At 34.9% G+C, this 15949-nt stretch overlaps 1 protein-coding gene across 1 annotated transcript in view; it reads left to right on the top strand.

The window, feature by feature from the left end:
* Window positions 1–15949, top strand: part of LOC137238917 (uncharacterized) — a 224245-nt gene that overhangs the window by 157887 nt on the left and 50409 nt on the right. The window lies entirely within an intron of this gene.

The raw sequence follows: 15949 nt of genomic DNA, 5'->3' as shown, positions 1-15949 counted from the left end.
TTTTATTATTAATTTTTTTATATATAGTAGTTTGTTATCAAAACTCTTTGTAAATATTTTCTTTTAATCAAATCTAATTTTGCATTATTAAATTTGAAATTTATATTTTATGTCAAAACAAATTTCACTATTTTTTTAAAAACTAAGATTCTTTAATTCTTCTTTGTCTCTTTTTATACTCAGAGTGCTTTGCACACAGACTGATTGGGTAACGGTTGGTTGAACAGGTATAAACGAATCAACATAGATATAGACTTCAATATATCAAAATCATCAGTATCGAAAAAAAATTTGATTGAGCCATGTCCGTCCGTCCGTATGCCCGTTAACACGATAACTTGAGTAAATATTGAGATATCTTCACCAACTTTGGTACAAGAGCTTATCTGGAGCCAGAATGGATTGGTATTGAAAACGAGCGAAATCGGATGATAACCACGCCCACTTTTTATATATATAACATTTTTGAAAACACAAAAAGACCTGCTTATTTAGTAAATAATACACCTAAAATTTGGAATTTGACGTGTGGACTGATATTGCGAGTATTGATAAAAGTTTAGAAATAAAATTTTTGAATGGGCGTGGTACCGCCCACTTGTGATAAAATGAATTTTACAAATATTATTAATCATAAATCAAAAATCGATAAACCTATCGTAACAAAATTCGGCAGAGAGGTTTCCTTTACTATAAGGAATGCTTTGAAGAAAAATTTACGAAATCGGTTAAGGACCACGCCCACTTTTGTATAAAAGATTTTTAAAAGGGTCGTGGACGAATAAAATAAGCTATATATTTGCAAAAAAGAGCTTTATATCAATGGTATCTCATTTCCCAAGTGGATTTATAACAATTAATAGGAAAAACTTCAAATTTTAAAAAATGGGAGTGACACCGCTCCCTTTTTGACTAAGCAATTTTATATTTTTCAGGAGCCATAACTCGAAGAAAAATTAACGGATCGTAATAAAATTGGGTACACACATTTTCCCTATAGTAGAACATATTTCTAGTAACAATGGACAGGTTCGGTTAAAGACCACAGCAGCTAAGATATAAAACAAATTTAAAAGGGTCGTGTACTAGAATAATAAGCTATAACTTGGCAAAAAATAGTTTTGGATCAGTGATATTTCACTTATCAAGTTTTATTGTAATAAGAAATGGGGAGGCATTTTTTTTAAACGGGCGGTTCCACGTGTTATGCAGAAAACTAATTTATCTGCAATGAAATGTGCAATTGAAGCTCACGCTGAGTATATAATATTCGGTTACACCCGAACTTAAACACCTTTACTTGTTTCATAATTCCTTCAATTTTTTTTTTTTAGTTGGCCAACGCCAACGTAGCTTAAACAGCCCCAAACCATCACTGAGCCACCGCCATGTTTCACAGTTGGCACAATGCAATCAGCTTTTAATCTTTCATTGACGTTTCTGCGAATATATTGACGCCTATGGCTACCAAAAAGTTTGAATTTCGATTCGTCTGACCATAAAAATAGTTTCCGCTGATCAATCGTCTAGTCAATATGTTCTTGAGCGGACTTCAGTCTTTTCTGTTTATTTACTGGCCGTAGAAGTGGATTGCTGACAGCAATGCGTCCAATCATACCTTTTTCTTTAAGCCGGCCTTTGACTGTCGTTAGCAATATTGGTGAATCCAAGTCTTCATTGATTTCAGCACGAATTTATGATCCAGATTTCCGTCGATTGGCCTTACCTATTACCAGGGCAGTAGAGAGAAAACCTGGCCTTGGACTAAAAAATTTACAGGCCCCTATAAAAAAATCCACTAACACATTTGATTAATTTAAATTAATGACGTCTCATTCATGAATCATTATTGATGGATTACATAAAAAAAAATGTTTGCCACATCAACTAAATGATTTCTAGACTAAGAGCTGACAGTAAAATTATCACAGAATATTTACTTTTTATACTATTTTATTGTAACGTAGAAATAGAATTCTCTTTAATAGGCACATATTGTTTCTAATAGTCTTTTCTAGTTATTTAGTAACATTTTAATACATTTCTGATAAACTTAATGATGATTATACATATATTTTAATTATTCAATATAGAAAGTTCGGATATCAAAGAGTGGCTTTAATTGCTTTGTTTCCTTACAACATATTTATAAAAACATCAAAATTTAACTGTCTTGCCAAAACGGATTCAACACAAAGCAGGGCAAGTTCTGAAACTCGCTCTTGAGATGAACACGATCAATGAAAGTGCTTGGTTCTTGAAAGGACGCTGAAGGAACGTTCTACACTAGCTACAGATAGTTAGTGCTGGTATAGTGCAAAGGATAATTGTATACAGGTTTTGAACATAGATGGCATTTAGCAAATTCAATGGTGACAGACCTTTATCAAAATTTGCTTTGTAAATGTGTTTCAAGTCAATTATTTCGTATTTTAAGCTTTGTATTTTTCAACAAAGTTAGCTGCGCTCGCCCGAACTATAGTTTCATCCATGTCTTCAAATTGCCACAAAAAGGAAAACGTTTCGCTCAAATTTCTCATAGCTGCAAATCGTTCAGTAATGCCAGTTATTATCGAATCAATGATCATAAAGAATGTATTGTTTTTAAAATCAGACCCTGGATCATCCATAATCATCTCATTTCCATTATCTTCTAAACGTCTTTTGGGGTTTCTTTTTCGAATGTGCAGAAACTTTGGCAAGATGTTACATTGAATAGCAACTGTTTTGCCATCGTTGAAAATTGTATCCCATTGGTTCCTGATCAACTTCAAATCAACTAATAAGGCATCTAGTTTTCGGACCTCAACATCTATGGTGGCGCCTCTAGCTTGGAGTACGACGTTTCTTTCATCAATGGTAGTCAGTATTTTGTACCAAATTGAGGACAGCACGATACATTCGAATTTGTTGATGTACTTGAGAATGCCGGTAACATCTCCGTATGCTTGTGCAGTCAAATTTAGCTTAAGTAATGTGTTTAGTGCTTATGTTAATCCTGGAACATAAGTTTTCGAATGGTCTGATTGCCTCAATTCTAGCCGACCACCTAGTGTCTGAAAGACTGTAAAGAGAGCTCGGTACATTTTTTTTGGGGATGTTCCATCGTTGTGGACTGCTGCTGAAAATAGTAAAACATTTTTGTACAACTCCGAAGAAAGCAATTGCAGCCGTACAACATCCTGCAGCATCAACACCACATAAATTGAGAATGTGGGTTGCACAAGGCGAGTAATCAGCATTCGAGTTTTTGTCGAGAATGTGACGTTGTGCTCCGTTGTAAGCTCCTTTCATATTGGCGCCGTTATCGTACCCTTGTGCACAACAATCTTTTAATGGGATTTCATGTTTACCCAGAGTATGGCAAATTAAATAAACGACTTCCTGCCCAGTTTTTTGGTTACCAAAATGACTAACATCAGGCGTAGCATCAACGATAATAGCAAAATACTTTCTTGCGTTGATCTAATATAGTTTCCCTCCCGTGTTTTGCACAAATTTCTATAAACTCGTTTTCAGCCAGCTGCCAAATAAAATATTTATTCTTAAATTTTAAGGAAAGGGACTTTTCAAATTATTTTTCACACTTCACTATAATATTAAAACGAAATGCAGATATTTGTTACTTTTAAATTTGGCTTAAAGATTGCACATGGAACAAACAAAGAACTCTCCTGAATTAAAAAAAAATGTCTTAGTACCTCTAAATCGCGGGTCCCCTCAGAAACTCCGTGCCCGGGGAATCCCCCCATTCCCCTTCCCCTCTTGTCGGGCCTGTCTATTACATATATTTTGTTGTCGATTTCTTTATTTGTCTTTCTTGGTCGACCAGATCGTTTTCAGTTAGTATTTTGTCCAGTTTCCCGATATCTTCTAATGGCCGTAAAAACTCAACACAGAGATATTTTCTAAAGTTTGGCAATTTCTCAATATTTTTTCCCAGTTTTTTGCAAAACAATGACTGTACTGTATTTATATTCAAAGGTCATACACGTTTTTGTAAGTGTATGTATGTATGTGTGAGAAATATTAATTTTTGTTCTCATTAATATGCTTAGACAGGAGCTGTCGAAATATATATCTTATATGCATTAATATTAGTACTACTATTTTTATTTATAAACGATATAAGATATGCGCAAATACACTTTCACATGTATATAGGTCAGCCTTAATCTATGTACTCCCCTTTCCCCTATTTCTATACAAATATCTAGCATGGCTTGTGATTTGCTATTTTCTTTGTTTACTTATCGTTCAAAGATAAATTTGAGCTTTCTATCATAAATCACGAGAGTATTTTGTATGCTACGGAAGTAGAATAAAATGATTTACTACAAAAAAAGGCAGAAAACAGTTGTTGTGTTATGGCATAAAATTATATACCAGTTCAAACTAAATTCGATTACGTGATTTGTAAGTTTCATAAAGCAATCAACAAGTTGAAGCAATATTTTATGTTTTTCGCTAAACTTTATCTAACTTCACTTTTGTACCTTGAAATTTTTCATAGATAACAATATATTAGTATTTTTTTTATAATAATTTAAAAAGATGAGTATTCGAAATGATTCATTCGTGCACCACCTATCGCAATTGTGATGTGTAAACGCCTTTGCTGACCGTATGGGGGAGTCCAGTTTGTAGGGCCTTCAGCTGATTATGCACAGAAAACTACAAGAAAACTATTTCAGAGCTCAAAAGGAGTTATAGAGATTCTCAAGAAAAACTTATGACGATAAATTTAAAAATCAGATGAAAAATTTAAAAATCAGAAGAACCAAGAAGCAAACAGTTTTTTAAATTTGTCGAAGACTCTCTCAACATGAGCTTCAAATTTGAGTGCGATTTTTTTTCCAACTCAGTCTACAATGTACAATATGTGGAATCTAGAGTTTAAGCATAGTATAGATGTGGGCGTAGGGTATGAAAGAATACGAAATGTAAACGTAAGTGTTTTCACAACACTTTAGTGTAATATGGGAAAAAGGCTCGTGGTGAAGTTGATATCAGAGAAAAGGTTATATAAAGTTTGTTTTCAATGAATTATCGGGTTTTTCACAACAAAACCGTATCGATCTATTATCGAATAATTATTGATATGTTTTCGAAAAGTTATTGCTCTAGTATCGACAAGTTATCAGTTTGTTATCTGAGTATTACCAATTTGTCATCGGCGTAATATCGATTTTTAACAAAAAGTGATGGATTTCTTATTGAAATTTTATCAAAAAATTAGCAATTATCTGCCGAAAAATTATTGATATGCTACCAAAAAGTTATCGATTTGTTATGGGAGCATTATTAATTTGATATTCACATATTATCGATTGGAGCGTTACAAATTTGTTAACGGCATGTTATCGATATATTATCAATTGGTTATGAAAAATTTACCGAATCGATATTGAAAAGCTATCGGGTTTTTCTTAGAGTATCTCTAATTTTTTATTATCAAAAATCCCGATTTTATTTGTTTCTGGGGAATCTAGTTCTGTTGTGGGTTAACCCAAAGCGTGTGTGTTTACGTATCGAACTTCGCGAGCGCCTTTTTTTCAAGCTGCGAGATGCTTTAAACTGGATATAAAGCAACCAACCCCATGTATGAAAATCTCATCTAAAGTTGACCTTTGCAATGAGCTACAGCTTAGTACGTCTACAAATGTAATATTATAAAGCACAATACTCGAAACTACCTCAAAGGCGACCCCATAACTAAACTCATCCTTCCACACAGCTATAATGAAAAAAGCCCTAGGAAACTTGCCAAAGAGCTGCAACGTGTTTTGTGTCGTATCTTAAGAAAATGGCAATAAATATCACTCATAAGTGACCGCTGCACTGAATAGGCAATTTTCTTAACGTTTTCGTTAATCATTACACCAAACTTAATTTAAATAATTTCTCAAGTATCAGTTAAATAAATTTAATGAAGGTTAGGTTAGGTTAAGAGGGCGTGCATGATATTATCCACACTTCCACTCGGAGACATTTTTATCCATTATGAGTGCTCTCAATAAGTGTAGGGTGGCGGCACATTCGTTTCACTCCATTACCTACTAGTGGTCCTCAACGAACCACTTGGTTTCCCTGATAAATCCAAGGGGGAGCGAGACGTCCGCCTTAACAACCTTTGCCAGGCTGTCGAAGAACCGTGCGCATAGAAATGAGAGCCTTCTTCTTTGAAGCCCCGGATATCGGCAGAGAAAATGGTAGATCGACTCCTTTTCCTCCTCCTCATAACAGCTTATGCAGAGGGAGCATGTTGTTATTCATCACCTTCGAAGCATTGGTGCGATAGCACAATGACCTCTGATGACACCCGTAAGTACCTTCACCGATTTGTTCAGTTTGAGGGGGAAGCTGGTGCCTTTCCTATCCAAGCATGGCCATAAGAAACTTAGATATTTAGATTTGGCTCACCCGCACTTGTTACGTCTCTCTTGGTGTCTGATTATAACAACTCAATATAGTTACGAGTAATGAGTTTCACTACGCGCTACACGTAACTACTTATGCCCTGTATCGTATCAAAAATATGCTGACTTAATATAACATTCACCAGACAGCAACGTATCACCATGGCGTATACGTAATAAATATGCCAGCAAGGCGTTGTATTTCTAAATGACAGTCGAGTATTTATTTAGTTGAAATGGTTGGAAATATTTTGTTATAGTACACCCGGACAACGGAAATGTAATCAAATGTTTAGGAAAATACAAAATTACTATGATAAAATAGTGGAGGCGTCAAACTCATTAATTGTTAACGCCATCAATGCTGAATTTTGTCCGGAATTTTATTACATACTCATTAGCACAGCGGGCATTAAATAACAGCACAAAGCAACACACGGTCACATAAAGAATGATGTTAGTTTATATACAAAGTTATCATTAAGCTAGCTGTTGTTGTTGTTATAGCGATAAGGACACTCATTAAACTAACTAATCATGGTGAGCAGTAGAACTAAGGAACGCCAATGTGATTGTTAAAGTACTCCTTCAAACGAAACTTGGTACAACTTTAGGGTTGTTCCATCGTCACGCGTGGCACAACTGTACGGAATATTTCATCTTCGCTGAAGCGTTCTGATAAAACTGTCTGAGAATTTCTGGTGGTAGTAAGTTGGTTGAGACGCTGTACGTTCCTTTATTACGGTTGTACAAAAAATATAGCAATGTCATAGTATATATGAACTTATAATAAGTTTTTGATTGGACAAAAAAAATGCGCTATCTATTGTTAAATTATATATTATAAAAACTCTGCGAATATATGAGAACATTTGGGGAATCCAATAGCGTAAAAGTAAGTAAATTTTCTCAAATTTTTCTAATGCTATAATTTTAAATATTGTAACGAGTTTTGGCAGATTCCTGACTATTTTATAGCTTAGACTACTTTGGCAGTAATACTTCATAATTACAATTATCGCGTACTTCACTAAAGCGTGTTAAAGTCAAACTGATTCTTGATTCCTCAACTCGCGCGGCTTTTATACTCTCGGTTACTTCGTTCGCCTATTTCTGTTAAGGTTTAGAGATTTCACGAATGTAACCCATAGACTGCAAATGTGTGTGAAGTGTTCTCTCCACTGTTGGATGCCTGTTATGTGTTTGTGAAATGTTATCTTCGCTTCAAGCTGCTGGTTATGTGTGTGAAATATTGTTCGTGACCTTCTATGTACGTATGTGAAACATTCTTCGTTACCTTCCAAGTAAGTGTGTGTATGGCTTACTGCTGCTGATGTATAGCATTTACTTACCAACCGCACAGTGACGCATCGCAATTGCTAACACTCGCCGCAATATAATTGTCACGGTTGGGACAGTATTCTTCACGGTTGGGACATATTCAAATTAAAAGTCTTCGATGATCTTGTTAATAGTACATATAATATTCCAAAAGTTCAAAATAAGGTTCGTCATCTCATGGGCTAAATAAATTTAAGTTACGGAAAATTAGAAGAAATTTCATTATCTAAAACTTTGAGTCAGATTCAAGGTCTATAAAAAAACCTACTTCAGTAATGTTATATTTTGATGAAAATTTATACTGGATATAATTAGTTGGTATGTTTGTTAGGTTGATAGGGCGTATTAGCAGTGTCTACTTATTTGTAGCAATTATTTCTGCGTATTTGTCACGGGTGAGACATATTTCATTGTTGATTAATTCCTTAATAATTTCAATGAAGTCAAAACTGAATTGTTGGATTTATTTGAAGTTTCTAACATTGTATAACAAATTTGAAATAAGAGAACGACTTGCAAAATTTGGAATTTGTATTACTATTATTAGGCCTGGAAGCACTGCGACCTTTGTTTAGATCTATTGTGCAAGACATTTCAGCTTAATTTTGTATATGGAGGCTTTTGATGTATCTAAGTACTTCGTCAGGCTTTTTACTCCATATCACATAGGGAGTAAGGGTCGCACCACCTAGATGGAAGAGATGCCTTCCCAGAGCAATGCATTCGCAGAGAATGTGAACCGGTGTTTCATCCTCCAGCTCACAGAATCCAGGTTGAGTATCGGATAATCATTATGGCTTTGTACCAGGGCGGTACACAGCCTCGAATTTAGCTGTGTTCACGGACTACTGCAATTCTGCCTTTTTGGCTGGATTTCAGGTTGACTGTGTATATAAAGACTTTTCGAAAACCTTTGCTAAAGTTTCTCATACAGTACTACTTGAGAAACTAGCATATATGGGCTTCCATTCTTGCTTTTTGGAGTGGATACAATCGTATCTTACTGATAGACGTTGTGTTGTTACCATTGATGGTGTTTTCTCACATCCTTTCATTGCTTCTTCTGGGGTACCGCAAAGGAGCGTCTTAGGCCCTCTACTATTTGTTCTGTTCATAAATGACATTAGTAGCTGCTTTTCCTTCGCAATTTTTTTATTTTATGCCGATGACCTCAAAATATTCCCCAAAATCCAAGGTGCCTCTGATGAAGCAACACTTCAGGGCGATATCAACGCTGTTAATTCATAGTGTCTTCCTTTGTTCTAGCCTCTCTTTAAACGTAAAGAAAATTTTTAAAATGACATTTGCTAAAATTTTGCATGTTCGAAGTACGTCCTACCACATTTATAATACTGTCCTTCAGCATGTTGTGGAAGTAAAAGACCTAGGAGTTTTTTTACCAGAAACTGTCTTTCAACAAAAAATGTGGATTTCTTCATTGCGAAGGCCTGCTCTGTTCTAGGTTTTATTCGTCGGAACTGCACCAAGTTCTCAGATCCTTATACTCTTAAAATGTTGTATATAACTTTTTTTCGCTCACACCTTGAATATGCAGTTTTTATCTGTAGGCCGTATAATCAGGTATAAGTAAAATTAATAGAATGTATTCAAAAGGTGTTCACTAATTTCGCTTTACGGCCCTCAAATTTGATACTCCCATTCCACCCTATGCATCCCGAATAATGCTACTTGACTTACAATCTCTCGAAATACGTAGGCCAGTCTTATTATTGACTTCCATGTTTAATGTAATACATGGTACCATAGATTGTCCTTACTTCTTTAAAGAAGTACTTTTAACATTCCAAGGCGAAATCTTCGCGTCACCTATCCTTTTTATTGGAAAAAATCAAAACTAAATTTGCCAGTAATGCTCCTCTTGCAAGATTTATGCGCGAATTTAATATTCTATCTCAGAGTATTTCCCTTGATTTTTCCATAGGAAAACAAGCTTTTTCAAATATTTTAATCTATTATTTTAAGTAGGTATGTTTTACTTTGTAAACTACACCATTATTATTAGTCTGTAAGAAATGTTCTTTCATAGACAGTATTAAATAAATAAACAATTCTGCCTGTCTTTGCGCTAGGCAGTCAATCCAGTGACGACTGAATTTTTTTATTTCCCAGTTACTTATGGTTTCCCTGGTGTGTGCTTTTGTGAGTCCACAAAAGGGCTGTGGACCGTAAAGTGCTGCTGTAGCACCCTGTCTTGCTAGGTAATCTGCATGTTCATAACCTTCATGTCCCTGATGTCCGGGAACTCATCCTAACAAAACCTTTTTTTTGTATCCCAATTTATTAAGGATTTCAATGCAGTCATCCACTAGCTTAGATTTAACTATGTAGGGTTGCAAGGCACGCAAGGCCGCCTGGCTGTCCGACATAATGTAGATGCTCTTCGATGATGAGCCTCTCCGTAGACATTCTCTACCGCAAACTTCTATTGCATGAATTTCTGCCTGAAATATGGTGGAGTAGCATCCCATTGGTATCGATTTCTTGAAGTTCGGCACATGGATGCAGCTCCTGTTCTTCCGTCAAAATTTGGAATAGTAACATTCGAATTTTTCTGTCACGGGTGGGGCAAAGCTAATACTGTTCGACAGATGCAATAATAAGCATATAAAGCTTATATTAAATGGTATTTCAATAAGCTTTATTAAATAAAGATGAGTTACGGTAATTATTTTTTTTATTAAACACAAATTGTTTGACAGCTTTTTCAACCTAATTGAAATTGTTAAGAGAGCACTTTACTTAAAGTATAAAAACAGGTATTAAGAATTCATTTAAAGGTCAAAATTTATATTTTTTGGTTGGTTGAAGGTTTTTGCAAAATTAGTTTCCACACTATCTCCGGTTTTATAACAAAAGTTATCTCCTCATCAAGGTTCACTTTCTCATGGAACCTCCCTTTAACTTTTATTATGTTTCGTTTTGTCATTATAACTCTAAAAGTTAACTAGAAGTACTTTTTGCGTTTGTGTTAAAACAAAAACTTACACACACATCTTTATTTCATCATTTCACTCGTTTTGTCATTATTCCCACTCAGCATTTAGGTGATTCAATTTTGAATTTCCATACATATCAATACAATTTGATTACTCTTTCTGACTAAATAATGAGTTATCATACAATTGAACAAAATAAATAATCAAATATGAATACTTTTGATGATGAAAAACTAAAAAGCATTTTTCGATCACTTTTTGGAATCATTTTTGAAGTCCTTTAATGACTAAGTTTTAATATTTCATAAAGACCAACAATAAGAATAATCAAATATGCTTATCTTTGACGATCAAAAACTGAATAAAGTTTTTCAATCACATTTTGGAATCATATTTGAATCAAATGTGTTTAGGTGATCAAAAATTTATAAACATTTTTCATTCAGCTTTCTGAATCTTTTATGAATATATTTGTTGACTGAATAATGAATTTTATACTTGTTGAAATTTTACTTTTCATTAAAAATTTTATTTTTTTCACATACACATTTTTTCAATCATAAGCTAAGAAAAAATATATAAAAATTTTATTATTTATGCAAAAGATATTCTTCAAGACAAAATTAATGTAATGCTGCTCGTGAACGAAGATTTCCCCAACCATTTCTCCCCTTCATCTTGCCAGAAAATACATGATTGGTCAATACATAGGTTGTGAGCTATTTGAACCCCAGGTAAGTGAAACTATCTTGACATACCTGGATACGGCTTCAACATCCCGTATCGTATCCGTATTTTAAGATGCAGACGATAATGATGTTGGATGTTGTAGTCGCAGGTGTATATCGGTCGAGTTTGTTTGCGAGTTAGCTGTGGTTCGAATAGCTCACTTTCGCATGCTTTCTTCCCCTGATGAAATGAGATTATTATGTAGTATCCTATTTTGAATGGGATATGAAGAATAAATGCATTATAATGGCATTCAAAAATGATTCAAAAATCTCAACCAAAACGATTGAAATATATTCACGAATATGATCAGAAAATGACTGTGAAAAGCAGTCAAATATTACTCTAAAACTATTCAAGCTCAATTTTACAATGATATCAAATATGAATAAAAAGCGTTTCGAAATAAGAATCATAAATAATTATTGAAGAATAGTCACATTTATGGTACATTTTTCTACCGACGATACGTTAATTTTCGAACAGAAAATGCTTTTAAATTTGAACGTTTTTTAATCATCTTGGGGTATGATATTTAAATATTTTTTGATCAAAATTTTCAAAAAATGCTGGCTGGGTTTGCTTCAGTCGTTTAACATTTCATTTGATTGCTTTTTTACAGTTATAGTATATTTTTGTCCTTGTATTTTTGTTATAGTATTATTTTTGTCCTCTTCATCAAAGTAGTATACTTTAAGTATACTTAACTCTTTTTTCCACTTTAAGCATCATTTTCGTCACACCCGTCACGTGTACTTGTTGTCAAGCGCTGGTTGATTGAGTTCAACGAACTTACTTATATATATATATATATATATGTACATTTATATACAATTGTACATACGCACGTACATATCAGTACGAAAAATAGTGCGATTGTTTTTCACATGAAGAAAAAAAACGTCATTTTCTTTGATGACTAAGTGGGTCCTCTTATTTTCGCCACTCATTTATTTATTGTTTCGTACAGCTGCATTTATTTGTAGAAAAAACAAGTAAGGAAGGTTAAGTTCGGGTTCAACCGAACATTACATACTCAGTTGAGAGCTATGGTAACAACATAAGGGAAAATAACCATGTAGGAAAATGAACCGAGGGTAATCCTGGAATGTGTTTGTATGACATGTGTATCAAACGAAAGGTATTAAAGAGTATTTTATGAGGGAGTGGGCCATAGTTCTATAGGTGGACGGCATTTAGGGATATCGCCATAAAGGTGGACCAGGGGTGACCCTAGAATTTGTTTGTACGATATGGGTATCAAACGAAAGGTGTTAATGAGTATTTTAAAAGGGCGGGGGTCTTAGTTCTATAGGTGGACGCCTTTTCGAGATATCGCCATAGAGGTGGACCAGGGGTGACTCTAGAATGTGTTTGTACGATATGGGGTGACTCTAGAATGTGTTTGTACGATATGGGTATCAAATTAAAGGTATTAATGAGGCTTTTAAAAGGGAGAGGTGGTTGTTGTATATGTGAAGGCGTTTTCCAAATATCGACCGAAATGTGGACCAGTGTGACCCAGAACATCATCTGTTGGATACCGCTAATTTATTTATATATATAATACCACAAACAGTATTCCTGCCAAGACTTCAAGGGTTTTTTGTTTCGCCCTGCAGAACTTTTTCATTTCATTCTCCTTGATATGGTAAGTGTCACACCCATTTTACAAAGTTTTTTTCTAAAGTTATATTTTGCGTCAATAGACCAATCCAAATACCATGTTTCATCCCTTTTTTCGTATCTGGTATAGAATTATGGCATTTTTTTCGTTTTTGGTAATTTTCGATATCGAAAAAGTGGGCGTGGTCATAGTCGGATTTCGGCCATTTTTTATACCAATACAAAGTGCGTGTGGTTTAATACGTGAACTGAGTTTAGTAAAGATATTAGCGGAAGGACAGACGGTCGACTTTGTATAAAAACTGGGCGTGGATTCAAACGATTTCGCCCTTTTTCACAGAAAAAAGTTATTGTCGCAGAATCTAAGCCCCTACCTAATTTCACAAGGATTGGTAAATTTTTGTTCGACTTATGGCATTAAAAGCATCCTAGACAAATTAAATGAAAAAGGGCGGAGCCACGCCCATTTTGAAATTTTCTTTTATTTTTGCATTTTGTTGCACTATATAATTACTGGAGTTGAATGTTGACATAATTTACTTTTATACTGTAAAGATATTAAATTTTTTGTTAAAATTTTACTTTAAAAAAATTTTTTTTTAAAGTGGGCGTGGTCGTTCTCCGATTTTGCTAATTTTTATTAAGCATATATGTAGTAATAGGAGTAACGTTCCTGCCACATTTCATCATGATATCTTCAACGACTGCCAAATTACAGGTTGCAAAATTTTTAATTACGTTATTTTAAAAGTGGGCGGTGCCACGCCCATGTTCCAAAATTTTACTCATTTCCTATTCTGCGTCATCAGTTCAACTCACCTACCAAGTTTCATTGCTTTATCCGTCTTTGGTAATGAATTATCGCACTTTTTCGGGTTTTTGAAATTTTCGATATCGAAAAAGTGGGCGTGGTTATTGTCCGATATTGTTCATTTTAAATAGCGATCTGAGATGAGTGCTCAGGAACCTACGTACCAAATTTCATCAATACACCTCAAAATTTACTCAAGTTATCGTGTTAACGGGCAGACGGACGGACATGGCTCAATCAAATTTTTTTTCGATCTTGATGATTTTGATATATGGAAGTCTATATCTATCTCGATTCCTTTATACCTGTACAACTAACCGTTATCCAATCAAAGTTAATATACTCTGTGAGCTCTGCTCAACTGAGTATAAAAATTGTGTGTTTACCACATAAAGGACAATTACGACCTTGAACATATATACGTGTTTTCTAATTTATCTAGCAGAGAAAGTTGGGACCGTCAGTACACTGAAAGAAAAGACTGGTATAAGGGTCAATTCAACCGAAATTTCTGTCAATTTTTATCCATCGCAACAAGATGTTGAATCAACTGCGCACAAATCATTGATTCGTAGTTGACCGTTTTAGTAGTCAAATGAACAAAAAAAGTTGTTGCGACAGCTTTGTACGAAAGTACCTATGTTGCGGCATATGCAAGGCAGATAAGTTTTCACTGAGATTTTTCATGGCAGAAATACACTCGGAGTGCTTGCCGAACAGTGCCGAGGGGCGACCCCGCTTAGGAAAATTTTCTTCTAATTGAAAAACCTTATTTCTAAAATTTTTATGTTGTTTTGTCCGGGGTGTAAACCCAGGGTCTTCGGTGTGGTATGCGGAGCACGCTACCATCACACCACGGCGGCCGCCATATACATACGTAAATATGTGCATACATATAGTACACAGCATGCATAAGTACAAAGTAGAGATCGCAGTGAGCGTAAAATTCTGTTTGAAATTTGCTCATTTATTGACTGTTGATCGCTGTTGAAATTACCAGTGAGATAAGTTGTGTTAACAAAAAAATCAGATTGATTAGGAATCTGTCAATTTTACAGAATTTTGCTAACTTAAGAGCGACAATGTCTCTTCTATTGAAATGAAAACTAATTTGTTCGTTTGACAAAGGACTCGGTGGAATTAACCATAATTCGATCAATTTCACCGAACAGTTTCGACGAACAGTCGATAGCGTGATATCATTCACGTGTATATCTGATATTGCCGACTTTTGCCATGTTCACGTCGTAAATAAGGTCGCCGAAAACAGAGCCGGTGAATGCCGAGTTACTTTAGGCCAAAAACCTGGGAGCAGGGGAATTTATGTTAATTTTGCAGCATAACGCAGCAATGGAATAGCCAGGATCTGATACCATTATCGTGTAGACATCGGCGTAAGAAAAAATGGTAACGCTTTTTGGTGGGGATGAGAGCTTTGATATGTAAAAATTAAACAAACGTGGGTATGGGACACCACACTGAGGTACCCCTGGTGTAATTCTACTAGGGTTTGAGGTTTCGTTCCTAATGTAACCGGTACCTGCCCACTAGTCAAACAATTTTCAGGCCACCTTTTGATACTAGCTGGAAGGATGGACCCTTCCATTACTTGCTGTAACATGCTGTGATTGACTGTGTGAAAAGCTTAAATAAGTCTACCACTACCAAATTTTTTTTGTGATGGGGTTTTTGTTTCAATCCACAATTTGTTTGATTGTTAACTTTATAGAGCGCCGTGAAGCATGTAAAGCATATAATTTTTAAAAGCCACATGTTTGTGGTGAAATAATGGGTCCGAATGTGTTGTACCTACTAGCGACATGAGAGATTTCGCACTATATGAGTCTCCTTGGTAAGTTGGTCTCTCAAGTTTTAGTAGCGTTGCCATCCCCTGCAACAATAAAGTGCCTCTTTCCTGAACTTAAGATGAATGCATCCTCAATTTAAAAAATATATCTGAGTTCCTCCTACCTCATATGTGAACTAGGTTTTTTAGCATCCATAATAACACAGCTTACGTTGTCAATTTAAATTCAAATTTTATGAGTTTTTAAGCGGGGATTAAC

This window comes from Eurosta solidaginis, chromosome 1, assembly GCF_040869045.1.
Source record: "Eurosta solidaginis isolate ZX-2024a chromosome 1, ASM4086904v1, whole genome shotgun sequence".
In the NCBI taxonomy this organism is placed as follows: Eukaryota; Metazoa; Arthropoda; class Insecta; order Diptera; family Tephritidae; genus Eurosta; species Eurosta solidaginis.
Note: the sequence above shows the minus strand (reverse complement) of the source record. Positions and strands in the feature narration are given on the sequence as shown.